This window comes from Nerophis lumbriciformis, linkage group LG27 (genome assembly GCF_033978685.3).
Source record: "Nerophis lumbriciformis linkage group LG27, RoL_Nlum_v2.1, whole genome shotgun sequence".
NCBI classification, from domain to species: Eukaryota; Metazoa; Chordata; class Actinopteri; order Syngnathiformes; family Syngnathidae; genus Nerophis; species Nerophis lumbriciformis.
The window spans coordinates 8,110,316-8,130,000 of NC_084574.2; the positions used below are offsets into that span (position 1 = coordinate 8,110,316).

The following is a 19,685-nucleotide window of genomic DNA, read 5'->3' on the forward strand; positions in this document are numbered from 1 at the left end:
CAAATGGCTGGCTAGCTTCTGTAGACAACAGGGACTAACGTTTATTGATAATTGGCCCTCTTTCTGGGGCAAACCAGGCTTGCTGATGAGGGACGGCCTTCACCCTAACCAGGAAGGCGCCATCATCCTGTCTAAGAATATAGACTACTGTTTAAGTCACATTTGACTAACTACACTAGAGCAAGCCCGATCACAGGCAATTACAGAGCCTGCTAGTCCGGGTGAGGAGTCAGTTAAGCTAGAACTAGCCAGCGCCAGGCTGGATAATTCCTGTACGCATAGCAATTTTCTTAGAATAACACACAACTCACATAATGTGTTTTCTGTTGTGAATGTGTCCGGGGTAGATATGCATTCTACTGAGGTGGCAAATCATGATGCGTTCAGTCGATCGCAGCATCAAGCAAACAATCTGAAAATTCCCGTCGTATCAATTCCTAGATATGGTCGAAACTATTTAAAGTGCACTACGTATAATAAACGCAACATTATTAATATTTCTACTACGGATAATTTAAACAAAAACTCGTCAAAACAGCCCAATACTTATAATATGGGCTTTTTAAACATAAGATCATTGTCTCCCAAAACGTTATTAGTTAATGAGGTCATTAGAGACAACAATCTTAACGTCATTGGTCTTAGCGAAACCTGGCTCAAACCAGACGAATTTTTTGCGCTAAATGAGGCATCTCCTCCTAACTATACGAATGCGCATATTGCCCGTCCCCTTAAAAGGGGTGGGGGGGTCGCATTAATATACAATGAAAACTTTAACCTTACCCCTAACCTAAATAATAAATACAAATCGTTTGAGGTGCTTACTATGAGGTCTGTCGCACCGCTGCCTCTCGATATGGCTGTTATCTACCGCCCCCCAGGGCCCTACTCGGACTTTATTAATGAATTCTCAGAGTTCGTTGCTGATTTAGTGACGCACGCAGACAATATAATCATAATGGGGGACTTTAATATCCATATGAATACTCCATCGGACCCTCAGTGCGTGGCGCTCCAGGCTATAATTGATAGCTGTGGTCTTACACAAATAATAAATGAACCTACGCATCGCAACGGCAATACGATAGATCTAGTGCTGGTCAGGGGTGTCACCACCTCCAAAGTTATGGTACTCCCGTATACTAAAGTAATGTCCGATCATTACCTTATAAAATTCGAAGTTCTGACTCATTGTCAACAAACTAATAATAATAATAACTGCTATAGCAGCCGCAACATTAATGCCGCCACAACGATGACTCTTGCTGACCTACTGCCTTCGGTAATGGCACCATTCCCAAATTATGTCGGCTCTATTGATAACCTCACTAACAACTTTGACAATGCCCTGCGCAAAACCATTGATAGCATAGCACCGCTAAAACAAAAAAGGGCCCCTAAAAGGCGCACCCCATGGTTTACAGAGGAAACCAGAGCTCATAAATTATCATGTAGAAAGTTGGAACGCAAATGGCGCGCGACCAAGCTTGAGGTTTTCCATCAAGCATGGAGTGATAGTTTAATATCGTATAAACGCATGCTTACCTTAGCTAAAGCTAAATATTACTCAAATCTCATCCGCCTCAACAAAAACGACCCTAAATTTTTGTTTAGTACAGTAGCATCGCTAACCCAACAAGGGACTCCTCCCAATAGCTCCACCCACTCGGCAGATGACTTTATGAATTTCTTTAATAAGAAAATTGAACTCATTAGAAAGGAGATTAAAGACAACGCATCCCAGCTACAACTGGGTTCTATGAACACAGATACAACTGTATCTACGACGGATACTGCAATACAAAATAGTCTCTCTCTTTTTGATGAAATAACATTAGAGGAACTATTACAGCGTGTAAGTGGGATAAAACAAACAACATGTTTACTTGACCCACTTCCTGGGAAACTTATCAAGGAGCTTTTTGTATTATTAGGTCCATCAGTGCTAAATATTATAAACTTATCACTTTCCTCTGGCACTGTTCCCCTAGCATTCAAGAAAGCGGTTATTCATCCTCTGCTCAAAAGACCTAACCTTGATCCTGACCTCATGGTAAACTACCGACCGGTGTCCCACCTTCCCTTTATTTCGAAAATCCTCGAAAAAATTGTCGCACAGCAGCTAAATGAACACTTAGTGTCTAACAATCTCTGTGAACCTTTTCAATCCGGTTTCAGGGCAAATCACTCTACGGAGACAGCCCTCGCAAAAATGACTAATGATCTACTGCTGACGATGGATTCTGATGCGTCATCTATGTTGCTGCTTCTTGATCTTAGCGCTGCTTTCGATACCGTCGATCATAATATTTTATTAGAGCGTATCAAAACACGTATTGGTATGTCAGACTTAGCCTTGTCGTGGTTTAACTCTTATCTTACTGACAGGATGCAATGCGTCTCCCATAATAATGTGACCTCTGACTATGTTAAGGTAACGTGCGGAGTTCCTCAGGGTTCGGTTCTTGGCCCTGCACTCTTTAGTATTTACATGCTGCCGCTAGGCGATATCATACGCAAATACGGTGTTAGCTTTCACTGTTATGCTGATGACACCCAACTCTACATGCCCCTAAAGCTGACCAACACGCCGGATTGTAGTCAGCTGGAGGCGTGTCTTAATGAAATTAAACATTGGATGTCCGCTAACTTCTTGCAACTCAACGCCAAGAAAACGGAAATGCTGATTATCGGTCCTGCTAAACACCGACATTTATTTAATAATACCACCTTAACATTTGACAACCAAACAATTACACAAGGCGAATCAGTAAAGAATCTGGGTATTATCTTCCACCCAACTCTCTCCTTTGAATCACACATTAAGAGTGTCACTAAAACGGCCTTCTTTCATCTCCGTAATATCGCTAAAATTCGTTCTATTTTATCCACTAGCGACGCTGAGATCATTATTCATGCGTTCGTTACGTCTCGTCTCGACTACTGTAACGTATTATTTTCGGGTCTCCCTATGTCTAGCATTAAAAAATTACAGTTGGTACAAAATGCGGCTGCTAGACTTTTGACAAGAACAAGAAAGTTTGATCATATTACGCCTATACTGGCTCACCTGCACTGGCTTCCTGTGCACTTAAGATGTGACTTTAAGGTTTTACTACTTACGTATAAAATACTACACGGTCTAGCTCCGTCCTATCTTGTCGATTGTATTGTACCATATGTCCCGGCAAGAAATCTGCGTTCAAAGAACTCCGGCTTATTAGTGATTCCCAGAGCCCAAAAAAAGTCTGCGGGCTATAGAGCGTTTTCTATTCGGGCTCCAGTACTATGGAATGCCCTCCCGGTAACAATTAGAGATGCTACCTCAGTAGAAGCATTTAAGTCCCATCTTAAAACTCATTTGTATACTCTAGCCTTTAAATAGCCCCCCTGTTGGACCAGTTGATCTGCCGTTTCTTTTCTTTTCTCCTCTGCTCCCCTTTTCCTTGAGGGGGGGGGGGGGGCACAGGTCCGGTGGCCATGGATGAAGTGCTGGCTGTCCAGAGTCGGGACCCGGGGTGGACCGCTCGCCTGTGCATCGGCTGGGAACATCTCTACGCTGCTGACCCGTCTCCGCTCGGGATGGTGTCCTGCTGGCCCCACTATGGACTGGACTCTTACTATTATGTTGGATCCACTATGGACTGGACTCTCACAATATTATGTCAGACCCACTCGACATCCATTGCTTTCGGTCTCCCCTAGAGGGGGGGGGTTACCCACATATGCGGTCCTCTCCAAGGTTTCTCATAGTCATTCACATCGACGTCCCACTGGGGTGAGTTTTTCCTTGCCCGTATGTGGGCTTTGTACCGAGGATGTCGTTGTGGCTTGTGCAGCCCTTTGAGACACTTGTGATTTAGGGCTATATAAATAAAGATTGATTGATTGATTGAGATTGAAAAATATCGAGATATTAAAAAAAGGCCATAGTTTCCATGCATTTTTTTTGGAAGTTTACAACCCATTTTACACCTGAGCTGTGTGTGACAAAGGACATGCTGGGACCCGTTTTCAAATGTTTGCATTTTTAGGCTCCAAAAAGCTGTTGTCATGTGAGCAAACTGTTGAAAACAACTCTGCTTTATCGGATTTTAGTTACAAACTGACAATAACGCAAGATTCTGGGCTGAGTTCTACCTGCATTGCTCACCCTTCCACTTGATTTAAAAAGATCCTCAGGTCATCCTTTTTTAGACGGAAAAGCCATCCAAAGGTCCACATATATGAGCGGTTATTAAACCTTTATGGATGTTCGTCACTCACTTCCGGGCTGCTTTATAAACCAGGAGCTTCTGGTCAAACTGTGACAAATGGAATCTAGGGCGAGACAAGAATAGCACCTAAATAATCCAAATTTAGACCAACACTTTTATATATCACACCATTTTTCTCTGGTTTATCATTAGGATTCATGCATTATTCACTAAAACATGAAGGCGATGTCTTTGATGAATAGCAATGAAGACAATGAGTAGTACAAAGAATCAAATGGCCTCTTATGTAAGAGAAGGGGGTGCTGGAAGTGAAACCTAAACTGGTTTCACCTGTCCCCCCTCCTAAATCGACAGAAGCAAACAAGTAGCAAATTGCTGCAAATTCGGAATGCAGCAACACTGCAGGATCTAAAAAACATTTTTTTAATGTTGCTAATGCTAAAACCGCATTTTTCGGAGTATAAGTCGCTCCGGAGTATAAGTCGCACCTGCCGAAAATGCATAATAAAGAAGGAAAAAAACATACATAAGTCGCACTGGAGTATAAGTCGCATTTTTTGGGGAAATGTATTTGATAAAAGCCAACACCAAGAATAGACATTTGAAAGGCAATTTAAAATAAATAAAGAATAGTGAACAACAGGCTGAATAAGTGTACGTTATATGAGGCATAAATAACCAACTGGTATGTTAACGTAACATATTATGGTAAGAGTCATTCAATTAAACTATAACATATAGAACATGCTATACGTTAGAGATGCGCGGATAGGCAATTATTTCATCCGCAACCGCATCACAAAAGTCGTCATCCACCCGCCATCCACCCGAACCAACATTTTATCAAAACCACACCCGCCCGCCACCTGCCCGTTGTTATATATCTAATATAGACGATGCAAGGCATTAGTGAGGTTAGAAAGCTTTTGCCTGTTAAAGAAATGAGACTGATCAAATGTAGCAGAGACATTCAATGCGTGCCACGCATTAATATCTCTTGGCCACGCATTAGTGGCTAAGAGATATTAATGCGTGATAATATTATTTATCATTATTATAATATTATTGTCATTTCCGTTAAGAAAGTGTTGACTATTGTTGCCAATGCCCTCAGATCAGCAAGCAGAACGAGGCTTTTAAGAAGTTAAAAAAAATGTTTTAGAAAGACTAGGCCTATATTTTCGTTAGGTAAAAAAAATGTTCTGAATTTATTTCAATGAATATTAACTTGTTAACGTTATAATGCTCAAATAGGGACGAGGGCGGGGTGCACAGTGAAACAGTGAACAATTTCGCGACGAAGATGAACCTTTTTGATTGATCCGCAGCCATGACAAAATATTAGACAATCTCCATTGTCAACGACAGGCAGGAAAATAAAGATAAACACATAGCCTATGTTGTAGGCATAGGCATATAGGCTCATACGTTTAAGTTGAAATAAAAAAAATAAATAAAAAATGTGCCTCATAAGCCTTAGGCTGTCAATCACACGCACAAACTTAAATTATACAATAACATATGTACGTATGTCATCCCTATTTAAACAAAAATAAATTAAATAAATAATAGTAATAAATTACCTGCAACTTATTGGCCAAGGCAAATAGCTGAAGGGGGGAAATCAAACCCATCAGACTGCACTTTATCATCACACTTGAATTATAATGAAAATAGACGGTCGCGACAAACAAAGCAGGCTAAATATCCTTACATTGTCGCCAATCGGAGATGCGCTTCACTTGAAAGCGAGGCTAAAAATTAACACACAGTAGTATATCTCGAATAGAAAAAAACCACAATAAACAACGCAATTGCCTTAATTCCTTTGCATTGTAGTGCGCCCAAACAACACGTAACCATCAAAATTATTCAGCTGACCGAACTCAATATAGGTTAGACATGGGCTTATTTGGTATAGCCTATAGGTAACGTAGACTAATTTGTTTAACATATCCAACCGTATGTTTACTTACTTTTTTTTTTGTTAGCACTATGCAGGAATAAAATGGCATCTACAGTGCCAGGATTCAGGCAAGAGTGCCTGGCCTCTAAAATGCGCCCTGCTGCGCTGAAGGAGCGCTCACTTGCGCCACTTGTTGCTGGGACGCGGTGCAATTTTTTTCTTTTTTTCTTCTTCTTCTGTTGTGTTGTGCTGCAGTGCCTGATGAATAATTGACTGTTTCAAAGAGTGCTGCTCGTTTTTCGTATGTGGGTAACAACATTTAACTATGTATATATTAGGGATGTCCCGATCCAGGTTTTTGCACTTCCGATCCGATACCGATACTGACCGATACCGATACTGACCTATCCGAGCATGTATTAAAGTTTAAAGTTATTTAGCCTACTTAGTTGTCAGAATCATGTTGAAAAGGGTTTTAGTACTCTTGATAACAACTAGCCAGCTGAATTAGGGGAGTTTGAATAATACACAATGGTTGGTAACAAGAAACTGACCTGTTTATTCAAGGATAAACACAAAATAGACAAAATTATACATGACAAACAGAAATGGCATCATTGAACTAGGGCTGGGCGATATGGCCTTTTTTTAATATTGCGATATTTTAAGGCCATATTGCGATACACGATATATATCTCGATATTTTGCCTTAGCCTTGAATGAACACTTGATGCATATAATCACAGCTGTATGATGATTCTATGTGTTTTGATTGATTGATTGAGACTTTTGTTAGTAGGTTGCACAGTGAAGTACATATTCCGTACAATTGACCACTAAATGGTAACACCCCAATAAGTTTTTCAACTTGTTTAAGTCGGGGTCCACTTAAATTGATTCATGATACAGATATATACTATCAGATATATACTATCATCATAATACAGTCATCACACAAGATAATCACATTGAATTATTTACATTATTTATAATCCAGGGTGTGGAGGGTAAGTGTCAAAAAGACAGCCAAAAGAGTTTGATATGAGAATAAATCTAAAGTTAAAATATAGGGTAGAAATGCACCCATTTGCAGGAAATGTAGTCTTGATTTTCAACATTTTCTTTCAAGGCTTGCATGTCTACATTAAAACATTCTTCTTCATACTGCATTAATATATGCTTCTTTTAAACTTTCATGCAGAGAAGGAAATCACAACTAAATAGATCATTAATTTTTTCAGACGGTGTTGATCTGGAAATTTTTGCCTCAGCATTTTGATGGTGTGGACGTGTGGCACCGAATGGAGATAAGCGTCTCGACAGACATTACAATATTTGAACAATGATGATGAAAACGGTTTTCTCTGTCGTGTCCGTGTGTCGAAAATTGTTATGCGCTAATTTTTTTATTTGATTTTGTACGTGGCATAGATTTGCCGTGCGCAGAGGACGTTTGAGCAGGCGCGCACCTTATCGGCTGCACTAGCATCACAGCTAACGTTAGCCATGCTGCTACCTCTCTGCTGGGAGAGGACGTATACGTATGTGACGTATGACGTGACAGTATGTGACGTATGACGTGACAGTATGTGACGTATGACGTGACAGTATGTGACGTGTGTAAGAAGGTGCGCTCGCTGTCTGTGAGAGGGAGAGACAGGAAAGAGTGAGAAGAGCCTGTCGTGTAATGCCAGCAGCTAAAAGCAACTGCGTGAGAATTCACAGACCCGTGGATGTGTTGAAAGGTGTGCTGGAAAATGCGGAACGGAAATTACGGAGCAGCAGAAAAGTGGAATGTATTATTCAAATCGGTGCGTTGGAAAACACGGACCGGAGTTTTTTTTAAACTGGATCGGCATTTTCCCATGCCTTGCCGATACGCATTTTTTGGCAAATATCGGCAGCCGATCCGATCCAAATATCGGATCGGGACATCCCTAGTATATATATTTCCGAATTGGTTCAACCGCCACCCGCCCGCATCTATTTAAAATCTATTTTTACCCGCCCGACCCGCGGTTTATCCGCAGACTCCGCGGTTGTGTCCGCAAACCGCGCATCTCTACTATACGTTTACCAAACAATCCGTCACTCCTAATCGCTAAATCCCATGAAATCTTATACGTCTAGTCTCTTACGTGAATGAGCTAAATAATATTATTTGATATTTTACGGTAATGTGTTTATAATTTCACACATAAGTCGCTCCTGAGTATAAGTCGCACCCCCGGCCAAACTATGAAAAAAACTGTGACTTATAGTTTGAAAAATACGGTAAAAACTCCAAATACAAATGCATGTGAGAAATTCCATGCAACAAAAGTATTTCCCATACATTCATTTGCCCAACAAAAATATGAGACTTCCTGTTCGTCCACAATGAAATGCACCTGGTCTGCCAGAGAATAAGAAGAGGCCGCAGGAGGGAGCGTTGTTGCCAAATTAGCGACTTTTATCGCTATATTTACTATGGTTAGGGATAGATACCGAAGTTGGTACTTTTTAAGCACCGACCAAATTCCGTCAGTACGACCAGGTATCGATTCACGTAAAATCAAACGGGGCCATATTTCGATACCTTTGTTGGTCCGGTTGCAGACTTGTCACTTTCAGTTGCAAACCAAACACAGGCTCAAGGAGCCAATCACTTAAGCAGCACTCAGGGCTAATGTTGCAATTTTCAACACCAACGAAGCAAGTATGCTTGATAGAAAAAGCTTAAATGTAAAGTAAGGCTCCACTCTTACAAAATGCGCTAGCTTGATGCTAATATACATTGGATTTGCCACAGACAGGCTACTATTGGCATTAGCGATTTTACATGGCGATTTTAGCACCTCCAAATTTGGTAATGAAAACTACAACTACGAATGTTACAATAAAACAGCTGGTGCGTAATATACACAATACTTAGTCTAAACACTTTGTGGGGTCCAACAGAGCACATTCAGCTTCATAGAAAAAGCTACTTCCTCGTTAGACAACATACCACTGTACAGTACCGCCATCTATAGTCTTGGAAGTGCAACTGCATTGCAAATGAGACTCAAATGTGATAAGAAAACAATACAGTTTGTAACAATTGGACAGCAGTTATCATATTTAGCTAATTTGTATAAGTTAGATTGGAAAAAAATGTTTTATTATCAAACAATTAACATTTATTAAACACACACAAAAGTAATGACAATTAGTTACTTTGAGCAGTTTTTTGAGCCATGGCACATTTTTTGCGTTGAAAAAATCCAGAGGCACACCACCAGCAGAAATCATTAAAAAACAAAACTCATTTGACAGTAAAAAGTCCAACCATGCAGCAATATAGTTCTCGTCTCAAAGTAGGTGTACTGTCACCACCTGTCACATCACGCCCTGACTTATTTGGAGTTTGTTGCTGTTTTCCTGTGTGTAGTGTTTTAGTTCTTGTCTTGCGCTCCTATTTTGGTGGCTTTTTTTCTTTTTTTGGTATTTTCCTGTAGCACAGTGCTCCCCAACCTTTTTGTAGCTGCGGACCGGTCAACGCTTGAAAATTGACCGGGGGGGGGGGTTCATAAAGAAATACAATCATGTGTGCTTACGGACTGTATCCCTGCAGACTGTATTGATCTATATTGATATATAATGTATATATTGTGTTTTTTATGTTGATTTACTTAAAATAAATAAATAAAAACAAATGTATTTATTTTATTTTTATTTTTTTTATTTCTTGTGCGGCCCGGTACTAATTGGTCCGCGGACCGGTACCGGGCTGTGGCCCGGTGGTTGGGGACCACTGCTGTAGCAGTTTCATGTCTTCCTTTGAGCGATATTTCCCGCATCTACCTTGTTTCAGCAATCAAGAATATTTTTGTTGTTTTTAATCCTTCTTTGTGGGGACATTGTTGATTGTCATGTCATGTTGGGATGTACATTGTGGACGCCGTCTTTGCTCCACAGTAAGTCTTAGCTGTCGTCCAACATTCGGTTTTTGTTTACTCTGTAGCCAGTTCAGTTTTAGTTTCGTTCTGCATAGCCTTCCCTAAGCTTCAATGCCTTTTCTTAGGGTCACTCACCTTTTGTTTATTTTTGGTTTAAGGATTAGACACCTTTTTACCTGCACGCTGCCTCCCGCTGTTTCCGACATCTACAAAGCAATTAGGTACCTGCTGCCACCTACTGATATGGAAGGGTATTACACGGTTACTCTGCCGAGCTCTAGACAGCACCGACACTCAACAATAACACATCATTTGCAGACTATAATTACTTGTTTGCAAAAAAAAAAAAGTTTTTAACCCGAATAGGTGAAATTAGATAATCTTCCACTGCACATCAGACTGAATCTCACGGCACGCACACTGGTTGAAAAATACTGCCTTTGAGCACCTTTATCGATTCCCTGTTACTGGGAATTGGTACTGTATCAGTTCAAATGTGAACAGTACCCATCTCCAACGTTGATACTCATTAAAAAAAAAAAAACATTTTGGAGAGTCTGACATCAAAGCTGGTATTGAAAAGAAGCGACAGAATAGAGTTCATTTGTAGCTCTAAACATATTTGTTTTGCTTTTCATGTTCACTTTTTGCAAATGCGTCATTATGTTGTCATTACGTCAACCCTGTGCATTTTTGTCATGCATGCATTTTATGTGCTTTTTTGGAACATTTCTGTGTTTGATGCATTTGGACGTTCTCTGTCAGCCACTGTACATTTTGCATAGAAGAGACAAGCGGAAGGAGGAGGAATTTAAAAAAAGAGGAAGGGGAATGATTCAGCATGAGCAAGCAGCACGGCCATGTGTCTGCATAAGAAGAACTAAAACAGTGTCTGCAGTGTTTTAAGAGATGACACAAGTGTTTGCATTGTTTGTGTGGATCTGTAAACAGCAGCAGGCAGGAACACGCCTGCTCATCCAGCTGCCAGGCTTTTTGCTCTCTTTCTACAATCTTCGGCACAAGCGCTAGAGAAAAGTTGTTTTTGAGGCGACAGCGAGGTTGCAACCTGCTACACCTGATCACAGGTCACGTGATCCCACCTGGCATGACACCTGCCTCTATTGCACACAAATACATATTACATTCGCCGACAGTGTGATGACAATGTAATACAAAATTATGTCTGTAAATAAATAAATACTTGACATGTGATTTAAGATCAAAGATTAGGGCCTTTACAAACATAATTATGCTTATTTTACGCTCTTTTTGCAGTCAACAGCAGTGGTGAATTGCATATTTACACAAATCTATGCACAGTCAAAGTGATTATTGATTATATCAATGTGGGGGCGGGGGCGTGGCCTGCGGACCTGCAGCAAAGCGGGGTGTGCCAGGACCGGCTTCGAGATCAGCGACAGGTGCGTAGATGGCCCAGCTGGGCGTGTTTATCTAATCACCTGTCGCTCTGTTAAAGGCAGCAGCCGGGAAGGAGAGGAGATGGTGGAGAACGAGCACGAGCGAGGCCGTGACTTTGCAAATTGCTGAAAAGCACAAAAAAGACTTTGCACAACCCTTAAAAAAATTGTTTTTGAATGTCTAAACAACCTAGCGCCAACCTATCTCTCCGACCTCCTTCAGCCTTACTGCCCCACCCGATCCTTAAGATCAGCCGCTGTTGACGGTCCCTGACACAAGGCTGAAGCTTAGAGGTGACAGAGCTTTCGCCGCTGCTGCTCCCAAGCTCTGGAACGACCTACCTCTGAGTATTACACAAGCCTCCTCTCTTCCTGTTTTTAAATCTCTCTTAAAAACATACTTTTATTCCATGGCTTTTAACACAGTGATATCCATCCTGCAATGGCGCCCCATAATACACCTGCTGTGAACCTGTTTTTATGTTTTTATGTCTTCTATTTTATTTATTTATTTTTTATCGTGTTTTGTTTGTGTTGTGTTGTGCTTGCTCGGTACTTGTATTATCTTTTAACCTGCCCATTGTACAGCACTTTGGCTACCCCTGTGGTAAATTTTAAATGTGCTTTGTAAATAAAGTTGATTTGATTTGATTTGATTTCAAATAAAACATTGTTGTACCATGGAAGAGCCTGGCATGTCGGTGATTGGTGGTCCAAAGAACCCGGAGGAGCAAGACCTCCACAATCACATTCAAAAACAGACAAACTAAATAAAACATGGCACTTATGTGTGTCGTTATTTATTTCCCACATTCTCATTCAGTCAAACAGCTACACTCTGAGAGAGGTGTCAATCTCAAAGCCCGGGGCCAATTAAGTTCGTAAATGCATCTACAATTGACATTTATGGTATTTATTTATGGTCTCAGTTGTGGTATTTTAGGCTTCATATTGCACCACACATGTTCAATGGGAGACAGGTCTGGACTACAGGAAGGCTAGTCTAGTACCCGCACTCTTTTACTACGAAGCCACGCTGTTGAAACACGTGCAGAATGTGACTTGGCATTGTCTTGCTGAAATAAGCAGGGGCGTCCATGAAAAAGACGTTGCTTGGATGGCAACATATGTTGCTCCAAAACCTGTATGTACCTTTCAGCATTAATGGCGCCTTCACAGATGTGTAAGCATACTTGCCAACCTTGAGACCTCCGATTTCAGGAGGTGGGGGGTGGGGGCGTGGTCGGGGGTGGGGGTGGGGCGGGGCGTGGTTGGGGGCGTGGTTAAGAGGGGAGGAGTATATTGACAGCTAGTCACCAAGTCAAGTATTTCATACATATTATATATATATATATATATATATATATAGAGTTTCAAAATGTAATGAATAAAATGCTTAAGTTGTTGATAAACAAGCAATTATTTTAATAATTAAATATGGTCATTTTAAATGAATTATTATGATAATTTAAAATCAATTATTTGAAATATGTTTATTTTAATGTATAATTCTATGGCTGGATGTAATAAGGAGTCAGAAAAAATACAAATAAAAATACAATTAATTTTGATGTTTTTTAGCAAAATATAGTAAAAATGTATTTATTTATTTATTTTTTTAATTAATAATTATATTTATTTTTAGGTAAAATAAACATAATAATACAATTTATCTCTAGTCTGGATGATTTAGTTCTTGTCACCCTGTTGTCCTCCCATCATGAAAAAAGGCTGTCCTCACTCAGGTCCGCATGGAGCTGGAGGGGGCGTGGCTTCCAGCTCCGGCTGAAAATCGGGAGATTTTCGGGAGAATATTTGTCCCGGGAGTTTTTTGGGAGAGGCGCTGAATTTCGGGAGTCTCCCGGAAAATTCGGGAGGGTTGGCAAGTATGTGTGTAAGTTACCCATGTCTTGCAAATCATTGTATTCGGTTTTTATTTACGATTTACACAACGTGCCATCTTCACTGGTTTTTGGTTTTTTATAATCTATCACTTATAAAATCAGGTGTTAATTCAAGGATAAGGCAAAATATCAAGATATGTATCATGTACGTGACATAGCCTAAAAATATCAAGATATTAATAAAAGGCCGTATCGCCCAGCCCTAGTTGCTGGCCAGCAGAACTCAAGCTGCGGGCCACAAATGGCCGGAAGGGCCGCACTTTGGACACCATGGAGATAAGCCCTTTAGCACCATTAACACTCGCGCTTGACAACTTCTAAAAAAAAGGAATCACATCAATACAACGATGCACAGCTGGATACGTGGTAATGGTCTACACCATACTTGCCAACCCTCCCTCATTCTTTATTTTCATGTACATTCTGGGTGTCTCATTCAGTAAAAAAAAAATGTAAAATTCCGTTCCATTTTTTTAATGCGGTCTGTCATAACGATTTTAGCATTCAATCAGACATTATTGTGAGGTTTTGTAAAATAGATATACCGGCCCCCAGACACATTTTTTTCCTCTAAATTTGGCCCCCCGAGTCAAAATAATTGCCCAGGCCTGTTCTACACACATCTTGGTCATTGCAGCTTGGATGCGAGCGTTGTCAAGAACGTTTGCATATCTTACAGCAGACCTGGGAAAATTAAGGCCCGGGGGCCACATGCGGCCCGTTAAGCTTTTCAATCTGGCCCGCCGGACATTCACAAATACTTTTTTTAGATCTTTAAGATGGAAAGTGTAGCTGCCATTATGATGTGCAGTGATGTTTTCTAATGACCGTAAGTCTTCATCTATACAAAGTATTTCAATGGTTGGAATCTGCGCTTTTGCATGATATTTTAGTGACTAGTGTTGTCCTAATGCCAATATTATTTCGATACTTTTCTAAATAAAGGCGACCGGAAAAAATTGCATTATCGGCTTTATTTTAACAAAATATCTTAGGGTGTGGCGGACCGGTACTTTTCATAGGCGGTATGGTACCGAATATGATTCATTAGTATCGCGGTACTATACTAATACCCGTATACCGTACAACCCTACTAGTTACTATGGTAATCTACGTCACAGCAGGTGAGACGAGGCACCAAGCAGTGTGGGTGGGGAGCGTTTCCACTGAGTGTTTCCAGAGCGGCCAGCCTGAAATGCGAGTGCCAGGGACAACACTCGGAAGGAGATTTTTACAAGAAAGTTCTAAAGCTTAGTGATGTATCAGATATATCAGATTGTAGATATTTTTTGTTTTTTTACCTTCGCGTTCATATTTCGCTGTGTTTGTTGCATTTGGCTTGATTGTAAAATATGTCGATTGAGAGGGGGTGTGACGTTCATATGGTCTCAATATTCAGGGTTTTATCGTTCATAGAAAATTTAAAATTCTGTTTTTAAGGCGGTCTGTCATAACGATTTTAGCATTCAATCAGACATTATTGTGAGTGTTCCTAAAAATAGATATACCGGCCCCCAGACACATTTTTTTCCTCTAAATTTGGCTCCCTGAGTCAAAATAACTGCCCAGGCCTGTTCTACACACATCTTGGTAGGGGTGTAACGGTACGTGTATTTGTATTGAACCGTTTCGGTACGGGGGTTTCGGTTCGGTTCGGATATGGCGTCACATTAGTGCCAAAAATCCGAGCGCATAAAAACTGTTATCGCGCTCTGATTCTCCACTTCGTGCGTGCGCGCGACACCCTTTTGCGTGTGCGCGGTGCCTTTCTGCGCGCGCGCGGTGCCTTTCTGCGCGCGCACGCGCCGTCTCGGTCTGTGCGCTGTCATGTTTCGTTTTGGCACTTTGGGGGCGGGTATGCTTAGACGGCCCCTTCTTTCTGATTGGTCAGGCGAAAAATGCTCAGAGCCAATCAGAAGTATAGCAGGGCGGGTCATCGTCAATATGTATCAAGATTTACGGAGGAAGAAGTGGATAAAAAAATGTCACGCGCTGATGAAGGTTATTTCATACCACATAAACACAATACAGGGTAATCCAAAATGTGACTCAAATAAATAATAAGACAACAAACACCATAATCACATCTTTCAGCCAGAACTGGTCCACCAGCAATAACATCCAACCATAACATTATTTTATATTTTCACTTCTTCTTGAACATTTGTTTTCTAATTTATGGAATTTCTTTTGATTCAGCCATAAAATTAATGAAATAATCTTTGAATTTTGTTTTTAAAATGTTAAAAATAGCCTTTTAATAATGTATTCTGAAACGGTTTAAAAATAATCAGAGAACTGACTAACACTGACCCTACACAACTATGTTGCACAATTAAGTCATTTTTTTTCTTAAAGCGAAAGAGGTAATTTCAACAGGTACAGCATCCTATGTCATATCTACATGTAATAAGATTTGTAACAAGGCAAACCGTTTGTAAATTGGTCAAAAATCGAGCAAGTTATGGTAATGTAATTAGTACATGTACCATTGACATCAATGTAATGATTGAGGCTAGATGTCCGAGGTAAGATGGCTACAACGTTGCTACGCTGGAGAATCATTGGTCATATGAAAAATGCTCAGAGCCAATCAGAAAGGAGGGGCCGTCTAAGCATACCCGCCCCCAAAGTGCCAAAAAGAAACATGACAGCGCGAGGAGAGGTGCCAGGAGTACACAGAGAGTGCACAGACCGAGACGGCGCGCGCGCAGAAAGGCACCACGCGCACGCAAAAGGGTGTCGCGCTCGCGCGCACGAAGTGGAGAATCAGCGCGCGATAACAGTTTTTATGCGCTCGGATTTTTGGCACTAATGTGACGCCGTATTCGGAGGTGTACCGAACGAGTTTCCACCCGGACATATTAAGTAGCGTAACGCACGTTGTGTAAACAATGCACACCGAGGCACAACACACGGCATGCTAGCAGCTAACGGGCTAGGATAGACTGACCATACGTCCTCTTTTCACCGGACATGTCCTCTTTTGCGGAGCTGTCAGGGCGGAGTTTCTTAAATGCCTCAAATGTCCGGCATTTTGAGTTAGGGTTGCGTGTATTTTCAATGTAAGTTCAGGTTTAAGAAGGGGTTAAAAACAAAACAAATTGTGCGCGCAGCAGCATTGGTGAGGGAGGGGCAGAGACAGAGAGAGAGAGAGAGAGAGAGAGTTATGATAAACGCGCATGCGTCGCCAGGCTCTGCTTTTTATCCATAGATTTATCACATTTAATTTTTTATTATCTATAGCAGGGGTGTCAAAAGTGTGCCCCGGAGGCCATTTGCGGCCCACAGCTAATGTTTTAAAGGCCCACGGCACATTCTAAAAATACTATTAAAATAAACAAAAACATAACAAAAGTGAAATAAAAAATCTTAAAGGTTAAATGTAATTTACAAAAAGTTGCAATGTTGACTAATAAAACAAAGCTGTTTTTTTTTTCTTTTAAACTGTCATTGCTCAAATCATAATATTGAATCAAAAATCAATCTTAATATGAATTATTGACCTATCCAAGGTTCCCATTACTTCACATCAAATATTCCACGAAGAAAAATTTTGCAAATTGGTAAATAAATAACCCAAAAATGTATATTTTGTTGTTTTCTTACTGTACTGAAAATGAACCGAACCGTGACCTCTAAACCGAGGTATGTACCGAACCCAAATTTTTGTGTACCGTTACACCCCTAAAAATCAGGTGTTGATTCAAGGATAAGGCAAAATATGGAGATATGTATCGTGACATGGCCTAAAAATATCAAGATATTAATAAAAAGGCTGTATCGCCCAGCAGAACTCAAGCTGCGGGCCACAAATGGCCAGAAGGGCCGCACTTTGGACACCACAGAGCTAAGCCCTTTAGCACCATTAACACTCGCGCTTGACAACTTCTAAAAAAAAAAAGGAATCACATCAATACAACGATGCACAGCAGGATTGATCACAATCTTGCTTTTTTTGGACTTTCAAAACAAAACATCTGAGCCTCCAAAGTCGCACACACAATGTTGAACAGAAATAATGTCAAAGTAAATTAAAAATTATCGTTACGTCAAATTATGACACTTTTTTTTTTTTTTGGCGATGTCAGAGAAAATGTGATGATAGCCTTAGAACCAGGAATGGAATTAAGCAGATGCTAATATAAAAGCACTAATTATACCGACAGAACATTCATTAGTTCCAACAGTACCTATACAACTCCACTAGGTGACAGTATTGCCCTGGTGCGTAAATGTTCCCTAACCCTAAACCTAAAAGTTAAGTTAAAGTACCAATGATTGTCACACACACACTAGGTGTGGTGAAATGTGTCCTCTGCATTTGACCCATCACCCTTGTTCACCCCCTGGGAGGTGAGGGGAGCAGTGAGCAGCAGCGGTGGCCGCGCCCGGGAACCATTTTTGGTGATTTAACCCCCAATTCCAACGCTGAGTGCCAAGCAGGGAGGTAATGGGTCCCATTTTTATAGTCTTTGGTATGACTCGGCCGAGGTTTGAACTCACAACCTACCCATCTCAATTTATTTGTTTACACTAACAGTAGAAAATGGTTAAAAAAAATAAACTGCTGTTAAGAAAATGTCAAAAAAAAATGACATGAAAAATCTTCTGATAAAAAATAAATAAATTTCAACGGTAAAATTAAAGGCTGAAAACGTTTTTAATGGGATGTAAGAATAAAAATAAAATAGTTTTTTTTAAACGAAAAGAGTGAAAGGTTTAAAATTGTATTCATTTTATATTGATAAATAGTAAAAGGGGATGAGAAAACGATTAAAGTAAAAGTAAAAAAACTAAAATTCAAAAGTTAAAAAAAAAGCAACAAAAGTTATTGATTTAAGAAGGTGTAATAGGTGTAAGAATCGTATAAAAATATAACTAACTTGTAAAAATATAGAAAAATGAAAAACAAATTGAACATAAAATTTAAAAAAATCCTAATGGAATATAAAAATTGTATAACGAAAAGAGTAAAAGGTTTAAAATCAAAATCAATGTTAATATGAATTATTGACCTATCCAAGGTTCCCATTACTTCACACACACTTGTTTTCTTACTGTACCGAAAATGAACCGAACTGTGACCTCCAAATTGTGGTACGTACCGAACCGAAATTTTTGTGTACCGTTACACCCCTAAAAATCAGGTGTTGATTCAAGGATAAGGCAAAATATGGAGATATGTATCGTGACATGGCCTAAAAATATCAAGATATTAATAAAAAGGCTGTATCGCCCAGCAGAACTCAAGCCGCGGGCCACAAATGGCCAGAAGGACCGCACTTTGGACACCACGGAGCTAAGCCCTTTAGCACTCGCGCTTGACAACTTCTACAAAAAAGGAATCACATCAATACAACGATCATACTTGCCAACCTTGAGACCTCCGATTTCAGGAGGTGGGGGGAGGGGGTGGGCGTGGTCGGGGTGGGACGGAAGCGTGGCTAAAAGGGGAGGAGTATATTTACAGCTAGAATATATAAAATAAATATATGTATATTTACAGCTAGAATTCACCAAGTCAAGTATTTCATATATATATATATATATATATATATATATATATAAGAAATACTTGACGTTCAGTGAATTCTAGCTATATATATACATATATTTATTTTATATATATATATATATATATATATATATATATATATATATATATATAAAAATATATATCTGTATATATATTTAAGAAATACTTTACGTTCAGTGAATTCTAGCTATATATATATATATATTTATTTTATATATATATATATATATATATAAATATATATATGTATATGTATATATATATATATATATATATATATATATATATAATAAAATAAATATATATATATATTTATTTTATTATATATATATATTTATATATATATATATATATATATAAAATAAATACTTGAATTTCAGTGTTCATTTATATATATATATATATAAGAAATACTTGACGTTCAGTGAATTCTAGCTATATATATATATATTTTATATATATATATATATATATAAATATATATATGTATATATATACATATATATAATAAAATAAATATATATATATATATATTTATTTTATTATATATATATATACATATATATATTTATATATATATATAAAATAAATACTTGAATTTCAGTGTTCATTTATATATATATATATAAGAAATACTTGACGTTCAGTGAATTCTAGCTATATATATATATTTATTATATATATATATATGTATATTTATATAAATATATATATGTATATATATACATACATATATATATAATAAAATAAATATATATAAATATATATATTTATTTTATTT

General features: G+C 39.0%; 1 protein-coding gene across 2 annotated transcripts in view; it reads right to left on the reverse strand.

The window, feature by feature from the left end:
• The window catches only part of tbc1d9 (TBC1 domain family, member 9 (with GRAM domain)), a 100,071-nt gene that overhangs the window by 79,053 nt on the left and 1,333 nt on the right, over nucleotides 1-19,685 (reverse strand). The window lies entirely within an intron of this gene.